The sequence below is a fragment of the Lepisma saccharinum genome, chromosome 2 (assembly GCF_977018435.1).
Source record: "Lepisma saccharinum chromosome 2, izLepSacc3.1, whole genome shotgun sequence".
NCBI lineage: Eukaryota > Metazoa > Arthropoda > Insecta > Zygentoma > Lepismatidae > Lepisma > Lepisma saccharinum.
The window spans coordinates 57,897,070-57,922,351 of NC_139230.1; the positions used below are offsets into that span (position 1 = coordinate 57,897,070).

General features: G+C 39.0%; 2 non-coding genes across 2 annotated transcripts; one reads left to right on the top strand and one right to left on the bottom strand.

Moving 5' to 3' along the window:
- Nucleotides 1-10,878: 10,878 nt before the first annotated feature.
- On the bottom strand, nucleotides 10,879-10,951 carry TRNAT-CGU (transfer RNA threonine (anticodon CGU)). Its single transcript has one exon. It is a non-coding gene; the product is annotated as a tRNA-Thr (tRNA).
- Nucleotides 10,952-11,520: 569 nt separating this feature from the next.
- TRNAT-UGU (transfer RNA threonine (anticodon UGU)) lies at nucleotides 11,521-11,593 on the top strand. The gene has a single exon. It is a non-coding gene; the product is annotated as a tRNA-Thr (tRNA).
- The last annotated feature ends 13,689 nt before the right edge of the window (nucleotides 11,594-25,282 follow it).

A 25,282-nucleotide genomic window follows, 5' to 3' on the forward strand; every position in this document is an offset into this window, starting at 1 on the left:
CAACACTGTCAAACTACGGCAGTGTTACCAGATGTAAACAGAGGGCAATAGACCCCCTCATAAAAGGCTACAGTGGGCCCACAGTGTTGCCAACTCTACCCCTCAAAATATACATCATAAAAGGCTACGACGAGCCCCACATGATGATTCGAGCCCCAAATGATGACTCAGTACCGGGCCACTAGGTCTACTCAGACAGTGCATCATTAACTTTAACCTCCTTTTTCACTTTACAATTTTCACAATTTTAAGCACACAAATACCATTTCACACGAGGTCAATTTTTATTACAAATACATGTACAAAACGGTTAAAAGAATGCTGTAGTATATTTCGTGACTATCCTTGAACAAAACAAATAGCAGACAGTGATCCATTAATTTTTAAACTTTCTTTTTCTTTTTTTTTTTTTTTACTTCCAGAAGATGTTACTGTCCGTCTTTAACATCCAACAGTAGTCCGCAATCATAGTTTCATTCCACCTACCCTGGTACCTCCTCTCCATCCCCTTAATATCTAAGTGAAAACGTTCACCTTGCTCTTCACTGTAATGTCCTAGATTGTCTGGAAAGTAGTTGATATGAGAATGTAGAAAGTGAAGTTTGACACTCATGTTGCAACCCTATTGAAATTTTCCAACATTGTCTCAACAATGGCCCTGTAATTTGGATCTTTCTTATTTCCGAGAAAGTTTTCAGTAACAGATCGGAAGGCGGTTCATGCATTTTTTTCTCCCTTATATCATTTTTTTTTCTTTCGAAACTTCCATCCTGAATCAATTTCTTGATCTGAGGACCAACAAAAATTTCAGCTTTCAATTTTTCTTGTGTGATGAAGGGAAATTTCTGAGAAAGATACTTAAAGCATGGCCCATCCTGTGGTAGAGCCCTTACGAACGGCTTCATCAAGCCCAATTTGATGTGCAGTGGTGGAAGCAGGACGATTTGGGGGTCTACAAGTGGTTCATGCAGGATGTTTTTCGTTCCAGGCACAACATTTCACCGCTCTGGCCAAACTCTTACACTCCCATGTATTTCCTTTGCCCGGCTATCCCACTCACATAGAAAACAAGGCATTTTCGTGAACCAAGCTTGTTGTCCCAAAAGTATTCCTATTACTTTGAAGTCGCCACATACGAGCCATTTGTGTTCCTCAGTCTCCACTGAGTTGGATCATGTTCAATGCCATAGAAGTGCATTAACTCGCTAATGTTATTGCAGTAAACCAAGGAATCGTTATGGAACTAGTTCCTTTTCTGTGTGTCTGTACCTTCACTTTGAGAGAACAATTGTGGGTTACAGTCGTATTCAGGTTGGTATTCAGGATCAGTATTGTTCTCGGTATTTGCGTCACGTTCACTTTCCCCATTATCTTCTGAAATGTTCTCTAAAACAGCTGGAGGAAGAGTAACAGGCAGGTCCTCCCCATGTTCAACTGGCCTAATGGCTGAAGGAATGCTTGGACACACAATTTGGTTCTAATTTTTCGAATTGCACTCCTGAACATTAACTAAACATAAGTAACAGTCATGAAGGTGATCTTTAGGCTCCCTCCACACCATAGGAATTGGATATGGCATGCACGTTTTATTTCCTTTTGTCCACAATCTTAATCTCTCAACACAATAGCGGCAAACTTTCTTTGGCGCCCATGAATTATCCTGGTCACCAAGTTTCACATTAAAATAAGCATAGTAAGCTTAATTCACAAAGTCTGTTATATCCGTTCTTTGCTTTAGCACTGTATAGTTACCACAAATTTGGATTGTTGACAACTTACGTGTCGACATTGTAGTACCTGCAATGGAGAAATAAAATGCGAACAGAAGCACTCGTTTTTGTTTTTTTCGAAGTCAGGACTTTTTATGTCCAGCATATTGTTTATTGAACTGGGATGTGGGTTGTTTACATAGTAAATGTGTACAGGAACATTGATAATTACAATTACATTAGTGTTTCCTGCTACTGTCGCAGGAGACAGGTCGTGGGTATGTGCCCAACATATACAACTAACTACAAACTGCTAGAAAATTACCAAGGGCGTTGCATCTCACTGACCAAATTAATGGTTGTGCTTTAGAATTTTGTCTATGTCATAAAATTGATGTAAAAAGGCAGTTGTTGAAATTTATTGTTGACGATTTGCTAATTATGAATTTGATTTTCTATTTCAGGCAGTTATTATTGGAGCCGAAACACAGTCCTTGCTGTTTGTTGGCGTGAGAAACAAAGTGTGTCTGATATGTCGCGCTATTGATGAAGAAAAAATGAAACCAAGAATCCACATATGTTTTAAAAACTGGCAAGGGCCATCTATTGCCATGGAAGCAGACATCATTGCGGATGGCCTAAATTATATTGAAGAAGTGCACCGCTTGCGCTGCGCAAGACAGATTGGTGACGGTGATGCAAGCACGATGACCAAAGTGCGTAAATGTATATCGTATGGTTCGCGTATACTAAAAATTGAATGTGCCAATCATGCTGTCAGAAGATTTAGTCGTGCTCTGGACAAAATTTCTTCTGCAATAAAGAACATGAAAGAAATTACGGAGACTAGACTTCAGAATTTCAGAAAACAATTGAGGAATGTCATTTGTCATGTGTTTGGCACTCATCAAAAGTGTGGGGAATTTTGCAAGAGAAAGGAATTTGATCCTGATGGTGACTGTTACATTCAAATGAAAGAGAGTGGTGTTTTAGGAGCAGTTGAGCAAGAATTTGACAGGACGAAAATATCCATTGCAAATACATTATTGTGGAATGCTACCAACAATCCGGCCGAAAGCTACATGAGTCAGTTTGCGAAAGCTGTAAGAGGTAAAAGGGTGGATTTTTCTAGAGCTGGAAGTATTCAACGTAGAGCTTGTGTAGCTGCATTGGCATACCAAACTCGAGGCCAAGGGTGGCATGATGCTGTACACAGAGAACTCTCAGGTGTCAGTCCTCCTTCTTCTGTAACGTCATTTATTAGGAAGCGGGAACAACGCAGCGAGAAAAGAAGATGCCGTAGAACACAATTTGGTCACGTTTCAGAACAACGCAAGTTTAGTAAACAAATTCCTGCTGGCGGCGATAATCATTATGGAACTAACCCAAGAGTTCCAGATCTTTCAAAAGAAATATTTGACGATCTAGCTGAAAGATATGTAAAAAGATTGAGTGTATCAACGGCAGTTGAGCTTGAAGTACTAACACGTGGCCAAGCCAATAGCGAGAGATGGCGTGAAGAAAGAAGTAAAAGAATGCCATCTTCTTTGTTCAAAGACGTTGCTTCATGAAGACCAACAACACGTACTTCTTATTTGGTAAAAAGAATAACGAATCTCCATGAAAACAGCAGCTGTGCCCTTTCACTAGTTTATGGAAGGGATAATGAACCAGAAGCTCGTAGGCAATATGTGAATTTCCACCCAAATTATAATGTGCAGCAATATGGATTATTTGTACATAAAATGCACCCCTTTTTATGTACTAATCCAGATGGTTTGGTGAACAGTGACGGCTTATTGGAGATAAAATGTCCATACAATGTCCGAGAATGTATAAGACTTGTTGCCGTTGCTAAAAGTAGCAATATCGGGTTTAAAGTAAACGAAAACGGCAAGTTGTACCTTAGAAAAGGACACCGCTATTATTATCAAATACAAGGACAGTTGGAAAAAACAGAAAGAGACTGGTGAGATTTGTTTGTATGGTCCCCGAACGATACCCAGACAATAAGAATTCTTCAGAATAAGCCATTTTGGGAAAATCTTTATCCCAAACTCTACAATTTCTATTACGAGTCAGTGCTACCTGAACTGGTGGATTCACGAGCAGCAAGGGGTATGCCCCTTAGAGAACCTGATCATGTGTTAAAGGCTATAGAAGATAAGAGAAAATTTTAAAATAGGCTTTTCAATTACAAAAACTTTGAGTATCATAAATTAAATATATAATTTTGGTAGTGCTGTGCTGTAAAAAGTTATGTATGTACTGAGTAAGTGGTTTTTAGTTAGTTAAAATTGTAATGGACAAGACTATCATGTTAGGCTTTATTTTTTTTAGGTTAAATATATTCACGTTTATTTTTTCTAGCGATCTGAGTATATTTAGCATGTTTTGTTTATGACATACAAATGTAATAATTGTTTAGTGCATTTATTCATATCTATCATGTAGGCCTATATGCTTATAAGGCTCCGATTTGCTTTCCCATGTATTCATTATTCTTGTTTGCTTGACGGTACCTGCTGAGAATCTGTGTGTGTGTGTGTGTATTACATGTTACGATGTTCCTTTGTTACAGTTCATATAAGAAGGATTTCTTTACTATATCTCATATATTGTATTTTGATTGCTAAATATTTCTTACGTTCTGTAAAACATTCTGATTTATTCTTGATTTCAGGCAACTTAGAAAGAGTTGGAATTAATTATTAATTTTTGGGCCATATTTAAATAACTTTACACCTATTTATGATTTATGCCACTTAATAATCTCACATGTATTTTGATAATTACTTTTTGATACTGCATTCTAAACGTAGTTATTAAAATGTAATTCCATACGAGTATATTTTTTAAAGGACCAATTAGGGCACAACGTCAAATTTCCTTGTCGAAACTATGGCTTTATGATCCAATATTCATTGTGAAGCAGATTTATCGCCTTTAAATTCCCACCAGACTTGAAATCCAGACTGGGGAAGTTGAGAAATCTTATTTTATCAGTTGTTTGTTCACATATAGAATATATTTTTCAACCCTTTGTGTAAAACAATTGCTGTTTTATACAACACTTGCCAATGTCAGATCGTCATAACGTTAATAAACAACACCAATGCTTTGTAACTTGGAAACTGTAAAGACGATGCTACTCTAAGTAAGCAATTTGCCGCAGTAAATATACATGCCTGCCTGATAAGTATATCTGAGAAATTGTGTGAGTACGTACTTTTGGTACCCACATTGTTTTCTTCCAAATATTCCTCATTTCAGTTCTCTTAACTTAAGAAATAACAACGCAAACGTGACGTCATTTATTGACAGTAAATGTTGCTTCATTATCGTTTATTGACCAACCTGTATGTAGCTACTTTGATTATAATGCGTAGATCTGGCAACATGGCCCTCGGTTTCCCTGGCAAACGGTGCTGCTATCTGTTATCGAAAAATTACCACAAAATTGCCTTTAGTACGGCCTTAACAGTAAATTGAATTTGTGTAAAATGAAAATTGTCGAGCTTTCCTTTTTTACACGTGCACGTTGGTTTCGTAATCGAGCAAAAAAATAGAATTGTGACTCGTAAAATCACTACCGGCTGAATGAATTTCTCCGTAGATTCCAGAGTAATGACTCTTTTTTTTTAAATAAATAGTTTAAAAATAATATAATATATGTGCCGTTGGTTAATAAGATTCCTCGTCACATAGCACAATCCGCTATGTTGATGGAAGCTAGAACACGATGATCATTTAGGGTTGGAAACACTCACCTTCCACACAAGCACGACGTCGCAACGTTTTCCTTCATTCTCATGCACAAGCTTGACTTGTATTCTGTCAGCAATGTGCACAGCACACAAACACTATCTGATCAAGCGTATTACGTACTTTCAAATTAATGTAATTAGCGAGAAGCAACATTAAAAGTTTCGAGCTGGACAGGAAATGACAGGGACGTCATCGTCGAGGGGGGCAAAATAGTCCTCCCTCCTCCCCGGTCGCGTGCTAAAAATGAGACTATATTTTTTCCAACTTATGTTTCGTTTTGAAAATATTTGAAAAATATTTTTGCGCTAGTTAAATGAAGCTGGACTCTAGTTTCGATACCAGCAAGAAGTACGTGACAGAAAGATCCATATGCAGGTAAGAATCGCTGCCACGTCTCCGCAAATCAAGTGTAAAGTGGAATTATTCCCTTAGAAATTCGCCGCTTCGATTTTACGGACCGATGCGTTCGGTGTGAAGCAATAAACCCCGCGTACCCCAATGGGAAGCGGGAAGAAAACAGCCTAATTTTAAATCTCCTCTTTTCCACCTGCAACTAAATTCCATGAATGCAAGGGTTCCGAACCAGGGGGCAGGTGGAGCTTGAGCCTTCTAGGTAAAAAGGTGAAAGTGGAAAAAAAATCGAGACGAATGTGAGACGACGCGGTGGTCTGTAGGGCGTCTGACTGGCACGCGGAGACTGGGGTTCGATTTCCGTGGTGGGTGATCTAAGGTCGGAATTTTTCCTGCCTTATCCTCACAAAAAGCGGCTCCCGGGGTTACCCAGCCTAAAGTGAATGGGTACCTGGGGGCGGAGCATAGTGCTGATCACATCACCTCCAAAATGTCCGAGTTCGAAAATGTGGGGACCCTACCCACATCTCTTAAATGCGCCTACATGGCACGGTGCTATTAGCACCGGTTAAAAAACAAAATTACATGTGAACATAAGAATGAATGTTGTTACCTCTCTCTGAGGTCTAAAACTAAGCCATCAGCCCTGAACATGACGTTTAAAACAAACGGTAAACTTTTAATAAATCTAAATGGACAAGAAATGAAAGTTCCTTCCTTGTTTTTTCCGCCTCTACCCACAAGTGCTTTCAGCATTGGCTGATGTGAAGAAGCCTCAGAGGAGGGGCAAGATTGTATTTTTGCTTCCCCTCCCCCCAGTCACGCCCTAAAAAATGAGACTACATATATTTCAACTTATCTTGGTTGTGAAGAATATTTGGGAAAATATTTTTTCACTAAATTTTTGAACGTGCACTCAAGTTTCCGTTAAGAAGCACGTGACATCGAAGTCAGGTCTCTGCAAATCAAGTATCCCCGTAGGAATTCGCTGCTTCTGTTTCAAGTTTTGCTTTGAAGCCTGCCGGGTTTTGTACTTACAAGTGCGCTCGCATATAACAATGCACCGGGGAGGGGTAGAGGACAGCTTAGCTTTAAATCTTCCGGTGCACTTTCCGAACACGAGCTTTCTTTAAAGACCCCTTGCTGTCAAAAAGGTCATCTACCATGAGAAAAGGTGCACCTTGTAAGTTCTTGGAAATTCAAGCCTAGGCAAAATCTCCCGTTCCCTTTCCAACTTTAGACTTGGTCAGACGACACAGTCAGAGTAGAATAACTGCAGAAGGCGTGTTTCGGCATTTACTCTGCAAATTGTAGTGATGAGTTTGGATTTCCTTCCACACCAATCGATATAAATGAGCATATATAGTTTATATACATTTAAATCATTTGCAGAAAGTAGACCGACTACAAGATCGCGAATCAGTGCACTGCAATTAGTCGCCTGATATAGGATCAAGAGATTGGTAAGTTTTACTTATCTCCTTACGTTTTCTTTACTAATTTATATTGTATGTGTGAAAGGACATAAAAAGACGAGACTAGGCACAGACAAGTATCGTTCTGATACACCATCAGTTCTCTGCCCTTTCGGGCTCTAACGCTGCACACCTCTCGTGGGAAGGGAGGAACTTTTATTTCTTGGCCATTTAGATTTATTAAAAGTTTACTGTTTTATTTTAAACGTCATGTTTAGGGCTGAAAAAGAGCCAAAAATGGTAGAAAAGTGAAGTAAAATAAACTAAATCTATCATTAAATTATTTCCTTTTAACTCTTTCATTCATGTAATTCTTCTTTAGTATGTGGTATGTGACGTTTTTGTTAAAATTATACTAAGATTTATAATATTATGAAATGGTAAATGAGAACACGGCAACTTTCTTTTAACACATCAATCAAAAAACTTCAGAAACATGATTTTCTCAATACGTTTGCACGTGTACTTCGCACCCTTTTAAAAGTAGTGCGTTTTCAGTTATGTTACTAATCATTAAAGGAATGCCTCAATACCATCATGCTTCACTGCATGCGAAGATGGAGTACCAGGCAGGGGTGGAAATTTACGGTAATTATCGTAAAACCTAAAATTTCAGTTTTCATGTAATTATAATGGAATTATAAGTAATAAAATATTCCGTAATAGAGGTCTCTGGGCCTTCTCTTATCTCGTATGAGGCTTCGTCATTGTGGATATTAATTTATTCAATAAGTATATATTTATTATTTATGTAATAATATGTATGTATAATATGTAATATATATAACAATAAAATAAAATAAGCTATTTAATAATAATTACTATACATATATACAGTCGAAACCGGTTATAACAACTCCGAAGGGACCGCCGATTTACGGTTATTATAGCCGATAGTCGCACAAACCGTTTTTTTTTCTAAACATTTCAAATCCGTAAGTTTTATGTTTTAAACTTGCTGTATGTGCTATAATAGTCATGAATGAAACATCCTCGTTCCAGTTACTGTATTACAAAAATTATTACAGTAAAAAAAAAAAAAAAAAAGTAAAGTGCTCCCCTGTGCTTAGCACCACGCCATGAAGGCGAATAGGGGTGTGGGGGTAACGTCCCATACTTTCTTGGTTTTCTCGATTTGCCAATCACCAAAAGTTTTTCTATACATGATCCTGTCATATTTGCAGCAACCATAACTGTGATTCTTGTCTTAGACATTTTCCCCACCCAAACACTGTTCACCTTTAAATTTGAGTGTTTTATCTGGGGTCATATTGTAAAACAAGCCAGTTTCATCTGCATGGAATATTGGAATATATCATCTGTGTTGTAACCTTCACAAAAAGCAGGCCACTTCTTAGATAGCCACTCGTCTGTTACGCCATCAGGTACACCGGCAGCTTCGCCACAAATTTTCCCGGCGACAATATCATGGCGAGCTCGGAAACGTTGTATCCAAGAGGAAGAACAATTGAAGTTTGGATTGCCTAACCGACGCGTAAATCCATTGGCTTTCACTTGCAGAATAGGTCCAATGATTGGCACATTACTTGTTCTTTGCTGCTGAAACCATCAAAGTAAATGTCTTTGTGCTCAGATGATCTTGCACACTTGATTTTTAGAGAATTTTGTTCGAAAAGAGACTGTATTTTCTCTCTGTCCTTCCAAATTGTAGAAATCGTTGAGTGTGATACACCCAATTCCTTCGCGATGCTGACGTTTGTTTCCCCATTTCCTAATCGCCATAAATTATGTGTGACTTTTCTTCAATATTAAACGCTTTCCTTTTCTTTGGCGACATCTTGACAGCGATGCTTGCCTTGATTATTTAACAGACATACTGATTTGAAATCTATAATCTACTGAAAACAAGAGTTTGAAAATAAGCGTTACATTGTTGTTGGCAATCCTCAAAAACGTTAAAAAAAAATAACATTGGACGTTATAGCCGATACATTTCCCCGAAAATGTGATAAAATACGTCGTTTTATGCGATATGTCGTAATAAGCGATGTCGTACTAAGAGATTTTTTAAATACAGTGTTTACATAGGATTTAGATGGGACCGTTAGATTTCGCGGAGCGATTTTACAATACCGGGAATTTCTCCATTTTGTTTGAAATATTGCATACTCACTAAATTAGGGCTCCTAATCACAAATCTGAAGTTAAAATTTGGCGCTCACGTGTCAAACTTGCAAAATAAGAGGGTCAGTCATCGCAACCGACAATGCACAATTGCTCATTATTTATCGCAAGAGTTTCCGTTTCGAATACTTAAAGAACGAAATATATATATTCCTGATATTACTACGACCCTAAATTTTTTTTAACTATGTTTCCTAACCTAACCTAGTCTAACCTAACCACGCGCCAATGGTTCGTGGGCCTAGCGCCAATGGTTCGTGGGCCTAGCGCCAATGGTCCGTGGGGCTAGCCATAATTCAGGAATTTCTATACGTGAGCGCCAAATTTTAAGTGCAGATTCGTGATTAGGAGACCCAAATTAGTACGTATCCGAAATTTCAAACAAATTGGAGAAATTCCCTGTATTGTTAAATTATACCACATCCCCCCCCACTCCAAAATAAGTTCCGACGTCCCTGGGAAAAGATGCAATCTTATCGATAAATTACTCGAATAGCTTCGTTTCTTCACCGTGGCTTGTGGTCATGTCGGTTAAAGGCCAGCTTTATAAGCCGAAATTATAGGTTCGAATCTCCGTGTCTACAAAATATTTTTTTCTTACCAAATGGGTGCTACATAATGTATTTTATTCTCGTCACACCAAGTACAGCCTGAAACTTTGTTATTGTTTGCGTGCCAATAAGAAAATATGTGTTGAAACTATTACTCGTTCAGAGAACGCGATTTTTACTCGAGACTACTTGAAACTGAGATTTTTTAGTTGCTGCTAAGTTTTGATATTTACAACAAGTGCTAAAATTGAAAATTGTTGTGTGATAAAACACACCGTTAATATTCTCAAGAAGAAAACCACTGAAGTTAATGAGTAAGTTGTGAGGAATATCAGCAGATGTATTTTAAGATGTTCCGTCATTCACGTGTCACTCTCCTCGTTTTATACATACATAGATAGATAGATATTTTAAGTGGTAGCGTCGTGGCCTTGTAATTAAGGTGTCCCGGGTTCGATACCCGGCGGAGGCACATGGCACAGTTGTTCGGATCCCATTTTAAACTGTAGGTCCAGTCCCGTTTAGCCTTTCTGTGCATAAGTGGACTTAAAACTACAATTCAATGAGATGCAATTTACATCAACTGAGTGTTCAGCTTTTTCCAAGTAATAGATGATACCTGAAAAACTACAGAATATATTATTTCTGTAGCTTACCAGATAATGTATACATTAAGTCGTATGTTTTGTGTAATATTATACTTGTGTACAGTCATGGAAAGAAATACTCCCCCAAAGACTACTGGTATAAAGGCTCTAATTGGAAAGTTCTTTATTCCATAACTGTACATGACTTACAGACTTAAGAGCGAAGTACAGCACATATACTATTTAAGGAAGAATTCACTAAATATTCTACAATCTTACAGGAAAAATTGTCAGCCACCTGGGAGGATCGAACTCCCGACTCCTGATTTACGAGACCAGTACTCTTACCACTGAGCTAAGGAGGCGATACAAGCAGTATTGCTTAAATGTGCTTAAGAACGTATAAAGCCGATCGCTGCGGAAAATGTGCGTACAATTTACGTGCATTTCAATTTCATGATGATGGCGTTTTTGGCGGGTTTTTACCATACAAGTTATTTTAAGCGTTTTTTTAAAAAAATAATCAAGAATATAGATTTAAAAAAAATATCAAAAATGATTTTTCAAAATAAAAATCATGATTTTTATCCACCCTGGCTGTGGCACACTCCTAACAACGGGGTTGCCATACCATTATGTTCTATGCGTCGCAAGTGAAACATTATTTCGGTATTACTTCTTCAAGAAGCAGCAATATTCGCGAAAACTGACAATATCTCTGCAGGCATTCTTGTCGTGCGATAGTACTGAAACATAATATGTGCATTACAGTATTACATCTACAGAAGCATCGGTAGGGGTAAAAGACACTGAATAGGCACGTCTTACTGTTGTGCAATGGTATATCATCATGAAATTGAAATGCACGTAAATTGTACGCACATTTTCCGCAGCGATCGGTTTTATACGTTCTTAAGCTTATATAAGCTATATTGCCTCCTTAGCTCAGTGGTTAGAGCACTGGTCTTGTAAACCAGGGGTCGGGAGTTCGATTCTCTCAGGGGGCAGTTATGATTTTATTTTTTCCATGTACAGTCAGGAAATTTAGTAATGGTGTTTAGTACAGGCATTTTTCCATCTCGGGGGGGGGGGGGGGGCGGGGCGGCGGCTTGTAGAGGGTGTGAATTCGAATCCGGCTCTATAGGGCCGGTGGCAACCCACTATCGTGAGGAAATTGGGGATCTCCGAGTGAGTGAGCGTAATCCGGTCACGGACACCTACTATAACGGCTGGGGATACGTCGGGCTGACCCCCCGGCTATTCCAATACTGGTTGCAGATCTCCACGCTTAGAGGTGACGAAGGAAAGCGTGGGAGGGAGACCGGCAGTCGGTAGGTAAGCCAAGGCCCTTCAGGGCTGTTGCGCAAAGGATTATTATTATTATTATAATAAACATCCAAAACAGACAAAAAAATTGTGCTTAACCTTGAAGGACCATTGTGCAATACACATATCCGAGGGGGTTTCTAGTATGTTTCCTTCCAGGAGATTGCACGACCTTTTTGATACTCCCTCGTATTACAAGTTATTGTACAAGATGTTTAATGTAAGTAAAATTAACCACCGCTATACCCAATTTTAATTACATATTTGTAGGATTTCGGATCGGTCTTCAGCCTCACCCCCCACCCCGCGATCACGTGCCTGCGGGGCAAAATATACATAAGTGCTGATCCCTTATTCTGATTGGCGTTTTAAGAATAGAATTCCCTTCAGAGCATCTCTAAGACATGTTCTTTTAAAAATCAGTTCTAGAGAAGAAACCTTGTCCAATTCACGTTTTGAACTTGTTTCCTTGTGTAGTTTTTAAAGAAGAGAAAAGTTATCACAATTGGTAATCTGGTGAACAAGATCGACGTCGAATATGTAATTGAAACCAAAATTTTAATGTACGTACCACGATGTTTTTACTGACTGAAAAGTTTTTGTTTCCTAATTTTGATTGAGCAGAGGGGGCTCTCTCACTGCACCAGCCGCCTCCAACCCTATGCAAATCGTTTGAGTATCTTGAGTTTGAGTTTCTGTTACTTTATATACAGATAGACTAATCGGGACTGGATCTACATTTATAGTGGGGTTGAGTAATTATTAGGCGTTCACCAGATACCAAACTCGGGACATTTTAAATTACAAGGGGGGGATGCAAAATATATCTGAAACTAAGAAGAAATTTTGAATGGAATGTAGACCGTAGGAGGCACCGTTCACACTGAAGGGGAAGAAGCCAGGAAATTCTCCCTCCCCTTTCCTAACCTGTAAATCTCTAATTTGATTCTCAGGGAAGGCAAGAATTTTATCCAATATTTTATATCACTTTGTTATTGTTAATGAAGAATTCGAAGTAAAAATTTGTTTTTAAATCTGAAGTTAGCAAAAATTACGTTTTTATACTTAATTTTACATTAATTGCAGATTTGCAAAGAAACAGTAAACCTTTTCGTTGGTTGGTTGATTTATTGTTTTAAGTCCACTTTATGCATAGTAAGGCCAATTGGGACAGTTTAAAGTTGAATGTGCCTCCACCGGGTATCGATCTCTGGACCCCTTGCTTACAAGGCCACGACGATACCACTGCACCATCGGGGAGGCCAGTGCAAACCTTTTCGTGATCGTTCCACTTCAAAAACAGATGTTTCTGTAAGAGCCACATCAAGTTTGTGCTTGGAAGTAGTGATGTTCTATGACACACACACACACACACACACCAACACACACACACACATACATACACACACATGTATATGTAAGCAACGACAATATTATTGAAGGAGTACCCACTTTTACTTACCTTGGAGCTCTTCTACATAACAACATAGAAGAAGAAGAGATTGTTTACCAAAGGATACAGGCTGGAAATAGACAGTATTATGCACATATAGAATTATTTAAGTCAAAAAACCTCTCTAGGAACACAAAATTAAGACTGTATAGGACACTTATTAGACCAGTTATAGCATATGGTGCAGAATCTTGGAAACTTACATCCAAAGCAGAAAGCAAGGTAATGTGTTTTGAAAGGAAGATATTACGTAAGATATTTGGCCCCGTTAAGAATGAAGATGGATCCTATAGAATTAGGAATAATATGGAGTTAGAAGGATTGATTCAATATGAACATGTGGTGAGATATATAAAATCTCAACGCTTAAGATGGGCAGGACATCTCATGAGAATGGAAGAGGATAGGCTACCACGCCTGGTATTCAATCAGAAATTGTGGGGAACAAGGCCAAAAGGAAGACCGAGGGGAAGATGGATCGATGCGGTTGAGGAAGATTTGACAAGGATGAATATACGCGATTGGAAAAATGTAGCTCAAGATAGATCGAGTTGGAGGAAGATTGTTTGGGATGCCAGAGCCCACCAAGGGCTGTAAAGCAAAAGAAGAAGAAGAAGAAATATTATTATAAGTTGGTGAGGATGTGATTTGCGAGCGGAACAAGTATGGGAATTTAACGAAGTTTCCTTGCGAATCATCAGTTATGTACATGTATTTCCTGACTACAGCGTTGACTCACAAAATAATACATATCATGTAAAAACTGTCGAAATGCAAAAAGAGGAAGCGCTACTTCCCCCCCCTGCCCCCTTTTCTACATTTTATTCAAATCGGGCGCGGTAGGCAGACACGTATCTAGTACCAATATATTTCGGAGTGATGTCCTTACCGAATGTCTCAAAATTTATTTATTTATTTATTTATTTACTGACCTCAACACAGGTAAACCTCTAATTACAGACCGTTGAAAAAACAAAGAAAACAATACAATTAGCAAATATATAAACATACAACAACCGATAATACAAATAATCAATAACATAATCAATAATGAAATTAAACAATCTGGCCCTTTCTCTTGTCTTTCACTATACAAGAACAAAGACTTGTGCAAAAATTACAGACATAAAATACCTATAGATATATAATTGTAGAATACAATGGAAAATAATGGGGAGAATAGTGATACCGGAGTGATTACAGTGTATTTTTGTCATAATTCTGATTCAATCATTTTTTTATATAGTTTGAATGGCAATAATAATAATGCTAAGTTAAAATGAGTACGGTTACATTAAATTAATTAAAGTAGTATTAATTGACATATTCAAATTAATAAATATATTTTTATTATATGAATAGGTAAAAAGACGGTATAACGATAGTGATATAACATCATGTATTCATTATCTAGCTTACGTGTAGTTAAGGTCGGCAAAATTTTTATAAAATTAAATAAAGGAACTGTCCTGGCAAGGAAATTAATGTGAAGTAGATAAAGAATTGAATATTTATTGAATATAAAAAACGGATGTTAGATTCAATTGACGAAAAGTAAAATTCCTGGTAATATTTCATGCATACTATTATACGTAGTAATAAATCTTCTTTGGTACTATCATTCAAAGTCGTATGATCCTAATATAATCCTTGCCTTCCAATAAGTTGTGCGGAAATAAGTAACCATCTATTAAATAAATATATCTTCATTATTTAATTCTAGTTATTATATTATTTTCATTATTTTAAACTTAATAAGTCTTTCAAAATACGTCCTCGGCGGTAGGGTTCGATATAAAGTGTCACTGATTCCATTTCACGGTAAATATACTCTGCTTCTTGGTTTCTTGCTTGGGAAAGAGGCAATAATTCAAGCAGTGACAGCTAAGAGACCTTTGCCGACGAGGGAACGGAACCCAGCTGTGCAGCGGATTCAAACACCCGCGCGAACTAGCCCTCCCGTCAGCCTTGGATAATTTTGCAACAGACGCATCTACTGGCCAAGTGGCGAACCGCTTGCGATTTCAGAACATGCTGGCGGCCGTATCTATCGCCGTTGATAATACATGAGTTTTTTAAACAATCATTTTTGGCTGTGCAAGTGTCTTTTGAAAGGTAAAATGGCGTGTGCTTAGCTACTGAAGAGAAATTAGACGATGTTGGAGCACGACTGGAACCTAAAAAGATTAGCCGTGGCTCTACAGCCCATAAGGGCCTTGGCCTATCTCCCCACTGCCAGTCAGTCTCCCTCCCACAATCCTGCAGAACGCTTACTTTTCAAAAGTACCTCCGGCGCCTTGCACAAGAAACAGACGTTTTCAACTCTTCTGCGTGGCGAGCTACCAAGTTTTTAAACCTGAAGCCATACAACGTCATTGTAATTCAGGAGTTGCAGCCACGGGATCATGGAAGTCGAGTGAATATCTGCAATTGGATGTAACAGAATGTTACTGATAGAGTAATTGATCCACATTAATTTTTTTTCCCGGATGAATCATGGCTCCATTTGCATGGCCATGTTTCGTCGCAGAATAACAAAATTGGAACACAGTTATACCTAATTTTCTGTACAAAGCTCCACTGTGTCACGGTGTCCAGTCAGTGACATGTGAAGAAACACCGTTCTATATGAATCATTTTTTATTCATATTATGTTTAAATGTAAAGTGTGAGGTTTGGTTTAGTTTGTGGAAAAATTTGTATCCGAGCCAGACGTCGGGAGTTTGGAGCCGGGTTTTTCTGAGTGTCAATAATGCAAAGTACATGGCATATTTGCACCAAAATGGGACGTCACGGAGAAAGGGAAGACTTATTTTCGTCCAGACCAATGGAGAATTCGCCGCTGGAGGCCGAAACTATTTTTCACGGATGACCAGGATAATCAGCTGGAGCCCAAGCTAGCAAGAACCGAGGACACGCCATGTGACCGCATTTCGAGACAATGGACCAGAGGTCATTTCCATCTCTTCGGAAACCCAAGCCAAACCACTCTAACGTGTTTCCGACGGACAATTTTGAAACTCGTATAAATCTGCAGTACTTCGAGTTCACCAGACAGTTTTTACCCGGATTTTGTAGAGAAAGCATCTCCGCGCTACACTCTCGCGCGACTATTGTTTTGTCTCCGTGGACTTTGTTTTTCTTACGTACCGTGAGCGAGTTACCGACAGAGAGTTTACCAGTGTGCGCTTTATTCCGTGAAGCATTTTGCGGTGTTTTTTTTTTCAAGCGTGGACTACCACAAAAATGGGCGGCTAAAAAGATAGACAAGGGAGCCCGTCGCCTTCCCCGACGCTTGCAACGATGCACCGCCTCCATCCGGTGAAGCCAACGTCAATGACCGACGACCGACACACAGCGCCGCTAAGCCCAACATTGCCCGACGCCCAGAAGGACGTTTCCAGTTCGACGTCCGACAGAAGCCCGTTAGCAGAGAGAGAGAGAGAGAGAAGGATGACTCCAGATCAGCGCCCGACAGAAGCCCAATAGAGAGAGAGAAAGAAATGATTCCAGGACGACGTTTGATTGATGCCCGACACGCTAGGGAGATTCCGGACCGACGCGTGACCACGTACAGCCGACGCTTGTGAGAAGAGACACGCGACGTTCTATGAAAGTGAAAGTGCCCTATATCGTCGCAATCATCATTCGCCGCGTTCGACCTCGAAGAACATTTTCGCCGCAAAGGAACCTTGTGCAAATCCCCGCATCCAGGAAAGATGAACGATCACACGATGTAGCAGAGTCCGGTAGAGTATTCTTCAGATGGTATATGTCCATGTAAGCATGTATTGTTTGTATCAACGCCGTACCGTAAACGCCGAAGTCTCACTTATTTTCAAAGTGACTCAGGAACCCCGAACCTAACTTCCGTATCTGATATTTTTTAGTAATGTTATATAAAAGGTCATTTCATGTTCATATGTAATAATTTGATTGTCTGCATTCAGAGTTAGAAGCTCCATTCCATTACGTTAATTTTTAGTGTAAATTGTCAAAGTGTGCTCAATTTAGTTGTAACCGACCGCCCCGTCTCGTCGATTAGCTTGTCAATAGTTGACCGATTAGTCCTTTTTATTTGTGGAAAGCGTATTTTATATTGCAAGTTCGTGCGAGTGTAGTATTATTTATTGCATAGTGCTTTTTGATGTGATTTTTGCTCCCGCCGACGATTGATTTGTGTATTCCGGCAGCTGGAGCCGATTAAGTTTTGCATCACTATGTAATGGTGCATTTGTTCTCAATGGACGAGAGAGGCTTGTGTGTATTACCCCCGTCCGAGAAACTTGGTAAATGTCGTGCTTACGACTTGATGCGTACGTTCATTCGAACGAAAGGTTTAACTACGCCGACCCAATTGTTTTAGATAATTGCTTTCCGAGGGCTATTGCATATTTGATTTAAAAGAGCACAGGAGCGGGCAGACTAATGTCCTAAATTCACGTAAAGGTTCAAACAAAAAGGAAATGATATGTCGATTAGATCCATGATTTGTATGTATATTCACAAGTAAAATTCCTCAGAAGTACGAATGAGAGAGAGAAAGAGAGAGAATGAGAGAGAGTGAGTGAGGAGGCGATGTAAACAGTTTGATGATTCCAATATTTTTTGTTGATACAATATATTCACATTTTTACCGTTCGTCAGTGTTATCATTTGATGTTTTTCAGGTATCTGGTATAATGCTATTAGTGTGTTATTATTGTTCGAGTCTACATATCTAAGGTAAACCAAAAAGTGTAACATTTCAAGGTATTTATCTCCGTCTCGCACTAGTACGACAATAAACGACCGTCTCAGTACCGAACTAATAAACCTGGACCGTAAGTAAAAGTTATGAACGGTTTCCCGTAACCATAATGACGTCTGGCCCCGTGCCGGGGTATGAAAATGTGTGGATGCAGGAGGACATTTCCAAGAATGCTTGTAACAAGGTACGTCCTCATATTAATTGTAACTGTCCATGTAATTGTACGAGCTTATTTCATTACATAGCAAGTGGTTCCAGTTATGCGGATGTTGCATCCAGTTTGCCGGCAGATGCGTTGTCGTTGCCCGGCGCACTAGCCGCTGCTCCGCGGGCAAGTTGAACGTGAGAGACACTGTATAATTTACAGACCCGTTAGTGGCGTTATTTTAGTTACATACTGAATTAGTTTTCAGAAACTATTTAATTGATATACACTGTATAAGCACACACTCACACACACACACTCTAGCCTTCTTAAACCCGAAGGTTCATGGCTGCAGCAACACAGGCCTTCCATCTTTCCCTATCTTGAGCAAGATCTATATACTCTTTTCCATCCCTACCGATTTTTCTTAGGTCCATCTCAACGTTGTCCCTCCATCTTCGTCTTGGCCTTCCTACAGGTCTCTTACCATCAGGTCTCCCAACAAGAATCCTGTAAACTCCTCTTTCCTCTCCCATTCGTGCCACATGGCCTGCCCACCTAAGTTTTCTTGATTTAATTATTCTAATAATATCTGGACTTGAATACAAATTATGTAGTTCTAAATTATGTAACCTTCTCCACTCACCTGTCTCCTCATCCCTTTTAGGTCCAAAGATTTTCCTAAGGATCTTATTTTCAAATACTCTCAATTTATGTTCCTCTTTCAATGTAAGGGACCAAGTTTCACATCCATACAATACTACAGGCAAAATTACTGTTTTGTATATTTTAACTTTTAGTTTCTTAGATATTAAACGAGAAGACAAAAGTTTATGAAGAGAGAAGTAACATGCATTACCTGAATTAAGCCTACTTTTATTTCCTCTTTAATATATTTTTCATTTGTTAATATTACTCCTAAGTATTTGAATTTGGAAACTGGTTCAAACGAGTTGTTATCAATAATTAGATTTTGATTATTACCTAACACTTGGTTAATTAATTAAGAATAATGCTAAAATATTTTTCAAAACTGCTAAAGAGATAGGTTTGGAAGTTAACAAAGAGAAAACTAAATATATGCTTACAGACACTGTATAAGCCGATAAGAAGACATGGGGAGGCAGAGTGGAGAATATTTAAGATAAAATCCCCCGCTGCCAGGTAAATATTGCACGTCCGCCCTCACCTCTGACATCACCAACGTATATATTTAACATTATAGTATTCACGATAATTTTGTTTTCACTAAGGCCCCGAATCAGTGCCGGATCTACAAGCCGCAAAACCCCGCAGTGCGGGGGGCCCAGAGACAAGTAAACCTTTAGGGGGCCCTCAGTCATTGACATAGTAGAAGATTAGCGTATATAAGAAATAAAAGTAGTTACTGAGGGGTACAGAAACGAATACAATATATACAGGTAAAGCTACAGTTAAAGTTCCCTGTGAACATAGCACCGTGCCATGAAGGCACATTTAGGGTATGTGGTTGTAGGACTCCACATCTTGGAGGTGATGTGATTAGCACCACGCTCCGGCCGCCCTTACCCTCCCCCACCGTATACCATTTGATTTGAGGCTGGGTGGGCCCTGGAGCCGCTTTATGCGGGGACAAAGCCAGAAAAATTCCAACCTTGGATCACCCATCTCGGGTCTTCCGCGTGGGAGTCAGGCTAGAATAAAATCAGGCTGAAATGTCACTTGAAATGCAGTGGTGAAGTTTTCTTCAAGCTATCTTTAATGAGGAAAAAGTTATGACTGAATGATTGTAACAAATGTATCACTTTTCATGTGTGAAAAAACAGTGTGTGTGTGTGTGTATATATATATATATACAGGGTGACTTGTAATTAGATGTATTCCCTGAAAGGGGTTAAAGTAGGTAGAGGCAATTTGCAATAAATTTGACCATATGATAGATACCCTGTCCGAAAATTAGTAGTTTTCGAGATAATCGAATTTCTATTGTTTTTTTTAAAAAATGACAATTTTTCACATAAAAAGATGAATTGAGAAAAACAGCTCATTGTATGGCACTTATTTCAGCGTTCTCTGATAGCTAACAAATAAGTGATTCGTTAAAAAAAAAAGTTTGTTCCAAATAACAATCACATGTAAGAAACGGGTGGGTCTAAACTTACAAGTGATGATAAAAAAAATTACACTCTTAGTTTACTTGGCAACGTATTAATAACAAAAATGGTATGACACGAAGCGTACAAATTACTAAAATTACTTCCTTGTGTCATCTGCTATCCAACAAGGTTCAAATGTTGCTAACATTCACATTTGTGTACAAGAAATAATACTTTGTTCATCTTCATGTGAATGGAATCAATGAACAATACAATTAAAGAACATTACACGTCTTGCTCAAAGTGGGCACCTCCGTTACGAATGCAGGCACGCAGGTTTTTACGGACGTAACTCGTGATGTGATGGTGTCCTTGATGTCTTGACCAGCTGTTAAGATCCTCTCCCTGAGTTTTTCTTGCGATTCTTCCGGTGTCTGGTAAACTAAGTGTTTCATGTGGCTCCAAATGTAAAAGTCGCAAGGCGTCAAATCGATCGGGGATCGAGCTGGGAAGCCATCATGCTGGTAAATCATGTCAAGTCTTGTAGCTAGAGGCACATCCTCCAACAATATTGCCATCCCGTTCCTCAAAAAATGTTCATAAGTGATGCCATTTAACATTTGGGACAGGAAAAATGGCTCGATCAAATGATTGTTGATGACGCCCATCCATACTTCAGCCTGGGCGTGCGACAGTGTCTGGATGAAAATTATTGAAAGAAATGGATTGGCCGAGGCGGCCCGATTTCCTGGCCGGCTTGATCCCCCGGTTTGACGCTTTCCGACTTCTACATTTGGAGCCACATGAAAGACTTAGTTTACCAGACACCGTTAAACTTGCAAGAGGAACTCAAGGAGAGGATCTTAAGGCTCGGCTGGACTTTTGGCATGCAAATGGGCGATATTTTTTAAAATTTTCCTCTCCATTCGAAAAACTTCTTGGATATTTCAAAATATGAAACATTACATCAGCTTAGAATTCCTTCTATAGCCTTGACGTGAAATTTCGTGTATTTTTCTTTCACTGTTGTCTAGATATTATCAATAGTTTTGTGATTACATAAGCGTATTAAACTATTGATAATATCTAGACAACAATTAAAGAAAACTACATGAAGATTCATGTCAATGCTCTAGAAGGAATTCTAAGCTGATGTAATGTTTCATGTTTTGAAATATCCAAGAAGTTTTTCGAATGGAGAGGAAAATTTGAAAAAAATCGCCCATTTGTATGCCAAAGATCCAGCCGAGCCTTAACAGCTGGTCAACACATCAAGGACACCATCACATCACGTGTTACGTCCGTAAAAACCTGCGTGCCTGCATTCGTAACGGAGGTGCCCACTTTGAGCAAGACGTGTAATGTACTTTAATTGTATTGTTCATTGATTCCATTCACATGAAGATGAACAAAGTATTATTTCTTGTACACAAATGTGAATGTTAGCAACATTTGTACCTTATTGGATAGCAGATGACACAAGGAAGTAATTTAAGTAATTTGTACGCTTCGTGTCATACCATTTTTGTTATTAATACGTTGCCAAGTAAACTAAGAGTACATTTTTTTATCATCACTTGTAAGTTTAGACCCACCCGTTACTTACATGTGATTGTTATTTGGGACAACCTTTTTTTTCAACTAATCACTTATTTGTTAGCTATCAGAGAACGCTGAAATAAGTACCATACAATGAGCTGTTTTTTCTCAATTCATCTTTTTATGTGGAAAATTGTCATTTTTTCAAAAACAATAGAAATTCGATTATCTCGAAAACTACTAATTTCGGACGGGGTGTTATATAGTCAAATTTATTGCAAATTGCCTCTACTTTAACCCCTTTCAGGGAATACATCTATTTACAAGTCACCCTGTATATATATATATATATATATAGTATATATCACCACGGGCGCCGAAACCGAGGGGAGGGCCGGGTTAATATATTATATTACTTTTGCACACAGAAACTTCGCACACAACAGTTGGGAAATTATGTAGGATTCTGCTCTGAAATGGGCGGAATCAATAGAGGTTATAGGGGATGTTAAGGGGACTTTTAAATCACCCTGTAGGTCCTTGTATGCGAGTGTGGGTTAAGATAGATAGGTAGAGGGGGGCCTTTGGTAATATTTTGCTGGGGGGCCTAAGATTTGTAGATCCGGAACTGCCCCGAATATTTTGTTGGCAGTTGGTGAAGGGGGGCGCACAGAATGCTGCGTCTCTACGCCACTGCATGGTTGTAACGAAAATTGCCCTGCCTTCACTTCTATCCATTAATCAAATAACAAAAGCTCTCTGGTTATTATTGAATAACTATAACACCTAAAATAATAGTACCTACTTCATATCATTACGATACGAACTAAATGTGAATGAGCATGTGTTTTTCATCAATTTGTAACCACACTGCCATGTTCTATTCGTTGCAAAGAAATATGTTTCAGTATTACATCTACAGAAGCATTAGTAGCGGAAGAAACACAATCTATGCATGTTTTACTGTTGTGCAATGGTATGTCATCATGAAAATGAAATGCATCTCAATTGTATGCAGATCCTTTGCAGCGATCGGCTTTGGAGACTTGTGACGATAAACTCTTAGGCAGACTTAAGGGAGAAGACTTGTATCGCCTCCTTAGCTCAATGGCCAGTTCACTGCCAGCACTGGCACGCATTGCATCGTCTCTACGTGCGGTCCTTGTTGAGCATTTACGTACAAGCGAGTGAAATTCCGGTTAAATCTACCTTCTGTGTTCTGAACCATGTCTGTACGGCGAGTGAATACTGTGAAATTGGTCTTCACGAATGTGCGACAAAAACCGACATCGATACAACTGCATCGGTGGATACAGCAGAATTTGTCACTAACAGAAGATCAAGTGCTTAGTATTGAAATCGATCAATATCGTAAGTGTGTGTTTATAAAGTTAATATCGCGAGTGTTAGGCGAGCAGATAATATTACGATCGGGAGGCACATTAGTATACACTGATGACAATGGGGAGCATGAGGTAAAACTGGAATGGGCGGATCAAAACAGTGTAATTGTGAATGTACATGTAGTTCCTATGGAACTTCCAATGGACGTTCTACAACAGACACTGACAACATATGGTGATGTGAAATACGTTGATGATGAAAAGTACACAGATGAACATATATACCCTACGCGTACCGGTACAAAGCGAATTCGCATGACGCTTAAAAAACCAATTCCATCGTACATCACTATCAAAGGTGATCGATATTGGGTAACGTACTATTGTCAAAAGATTACGTGCAGGATATGTGAATCTACAGAACATCTCTCAAATTGTTGTGATAAGCGTAGAAAACCAGGAAGAAGGACAGCCTCAACATATGCGGAAGCCACCCACCGATCACCAATCAATATTTATGCAGCAGAACAACAACTGCCATACCAGCCTACAAGTTTTCAAGTACCCAAGACAACCCTGGACATAGAAATGAAAGAATCCCCAAAGAACCCAGATGTAAAAGAACCCGAAGGTGCCGCACAGACGCCACTGGCTCCTCCGACGAACAAAGTTTCATCAGAGAGAGCAGCAAAGGAAACTTCCCATTTCTTAACAACAGAAGGTCAAACTTCGTCATGGGTCGCAGAAGTTGAATGCGAGGAACTTTCGAGTAACTACCAGGTCACGTCTGAAGCCTCGATTAGTGATAAGATGGCCCCTCCCCTCCCCGCGAACAGCTGTGTATCGGAAGGTAAAAAGAGCCAGGCAGGTCATGAGCTTTCCCTGCCAGGCGCTTCCTCGCCCACAACGACCTTGAAACTAGCAGAAGGAAACGTGAGTGAACAACACGACCGACCTAAAATTGCTCCCCCCCCCTTCCCTCGTCACAATCGCAAGAAATGGTATCAGGAGATGACTCCCAAACCGAAGAGGAATCCACAGATGATAAGCAAGTTATGGACAAAGGTCAACGAAATAGAAAAAAACGCACCAGTTCACGACTGAAAGCGGTAACAGAAGGTAAGAAAAAGAAATGTACAAGGATGTCTCTAAGCCAGCAGTCCGTCATACACAGCAGGAAGACCCAACAAAAGTGAAATGTTAATTAGATGTGGGTTCAGATCGCCTTTCCCTCCCCCTCCATTAGGTAGTTAGTGTAAGGAGAAATGTTTGTTTATGTTTTGAGATGAGAGTCATTTACGGGTGTAGTGCGCGACATAAATTTGTGTACTTTCCTAGTGTATACAGTGTAATGTTATATATTACATGTTAGAGAGTTACAAGATGAATATCGATATAATAACAGGTAGAAAAAATAGTGTAAATTGTGTCATGCACATGAACGATTATCATCATTCTGAAAACACTTAGGACTAATATTTACTTTAGTGTAATTGAGCACCAAAAATGCACATTTACGTGGTATTCTTATATACAGTTTTTTATAATATCTTATTGTGCATGAATTACAGCACTCGTCTTTGTACCCTTAATATCAATGGGATCTTGACGCCAGTGAAATGCAAATTGCTTGCGGACTTTGTCCGAATCCACTCGATTGACATTTTATACTTGCAGGAAGTTTGTATTGTAGATTTTAACTTCCTGTATGGGCACGAGGCTATTGTAAACTTGGGGACAAGCGGGAGAGGGACGGCAATTTTAATCAAAAGTGGTATAGAAATAAAAAATGTAAAGAAATTAGTCGATGGGAGGGGAATTAGTTTTCAAAGTCAACGTTATACTTTTGTTAATATCTACGCCCCCTCCGGACAGCAAAACAGATGGAAGAGAGAACAATTTTACCAGGCTGAGATAGTATACTTACTTCCAAATAATGATTCGTGTATCATCCTAGGTGGTGATTTTAATCAAGTGCTGCGATCATGTGATTGTATAGGAAAGTTTCAAAATAGTTTAGCTTTAACGACCTTAATCAGCGATTTACAGCTGAAGGACATCTGGA